This window comes from Neophocaena asiaeorientalis, unplaced genomic scaffold (assembly GCF_003031525.2).
Source record: "Neophocaena asiaeorientalis asiaeorientalis breed wild unplaced genomic scaffold, Neophocaena_asiaeorientalis_V1.1 scaffold66, whole genome shotgun sequence".
Taxonomy (NCBI): Eukaryota; Metazoa; Chordata; class Mammalia; order Artiodactyla; family Phocoenidae; genus Neophocaena; species Neophocaena asiaeorientalis.
This window is the reverse complement of record NW_020172677.1, coordinates 958,496-960,006: the sequence shown is the minus strand read 5'-3', so window position 1 is coordinate 960,006 and position 1,511 is coordinate 958,496. Positions and strand designations below refer to the sequence as shown.

General features: G+C 43.2%; 1 non-coding gene across 1 annotated transcript; it reads left to right on the top strand.

The window, feature by feature from the left end:
• The first annotated feature begins 1,034 nt into the window (after positions 1–1,034).
• LOC112396162 (U6 spliceosomal RNA) lies at positions 1,035–1,141 on the top strand. The gene has a single exon (XR_003002512.1). It is a non-coding gene; the product is annotated as a U6 spliceosomal RNA (small nuclear RNA).
• Positions 1,142–1,511: the final 370 nt, after the last annotated feature.

The window sequence follows — 1,511 nt, the reverse complement described above, 5'->3', positions numbered from 1 at the left end:
AACTGGCAATCATGACTAGAAGTCGTATCGGTGTCGGGACAAACAAAAGGCAGCAGACTGTCAAGTTGTTTGTTATTGCCTACACAACGGCCAAACTGGAAATTCCCTTGGCTGATTTCCTCTCATTGTCCAAACGGAAGTCCATCATGGAGTAGACTTGGGCAAGACTACTTTGCTGAAAGTACACATAAGGCTCACCCACATCATTGAGAAAGTTGTCAAGCATGATCTAATGTTCACTGTTTGGTAAACCCAGTACTTTTCCATCCTTATTGACAGGTCTGAAAACACAAGTGCATGAAATGATGTATACATTCTATGTGGGTAAGACTCCTTTGCCAAATGTTAAGTTATTGAGTTTAAAAGAGACCAAGCAGGTGAATACAAGGTTTGAAGAAAATATAATTCTTGACACAGTCTCAGAGCTTGGAGTGGAGATGTAAATAACAAGCATAATGGTTTAATGGGTATTAACTCTACTCTCCAAATGGAGAAGTCCCTGACCTGCTGAAGCAGAAAATGCCCTTCTGAGTTTCAATACCTTCATCTTAGTCACCATTTAGAGAGCTAGGAGCTTCTAATGCCTGTAAAACACTGGCTTTGTTGCCTTTTTTGCCACACTTACCTCTCTCTTTTTCTAAAAAAATTTATTTATTTATTTATTTTTGGCTGTGTTGGGTCTTCATTGCTGCATGCGGGCTTTCTCCAGTTGCTGCGAGCCAGAGCTACTCTTCGTGGTGGTGTGCGGGCTTCTCAATGCGGTGGCTTCTCTTGTTGCAGAGCACAGGTTCTAGGTGTGCAAGCTTCAGTAGTTGTGGTTCGTGGGCTCTAGAGTGCAGGCTCAGCAGTCGTGGCACACGGGCTTAGCTGCTCCGTGGCATGTGGGATCTTCCCAGACCGGGGCTCGAACTCGTGTCCCCTGCATTGGCAGGTGGATTCTTAACCACTGGGCCACCAGGGAAGTCCCGCTTGCCTCTCTTTATAACATATCAAACAGCTCCCATTTGTCTTCGTGAGTTAAAAACTTTAGCAGAGTGCTCGCTTCGGCAGCACATATACTAAAATTGGAACGATACAGAGAAGATTAGCGTGGCCTGTGCGCAAGGATGACACGCAAATTCATGAAGCGTTCCATATTTTTGAGGCGGTATGGGGATATATGCATATGTACAGCTGACTCACTTTGTTATAAAGCAGAAACTAATATACCATTGTAAAGCAATTATACCCCAATAAAGATGTTAAAAAAAAAATAAACTTTAGCAGATTTTCTGAAAGACTGCTTAACATCACTGAAGAAAGCAGATGGAATGCACTGGTTAGAGCATAAAAACAGGGCAGACACAGCCCTCCTTCATAGATTCCCTGTGTGAGAGCCTCTGTTTAAAAGCATAGTCACTGAGAAAATCGTAAGTTCAGGCCTACAAGTGAGAATCCAGTGCTACCTGAAGATGTTAACTAGCAAAACTTGTCCTATACCTCCACTCATCATTGAGATGTTAGACCCACTC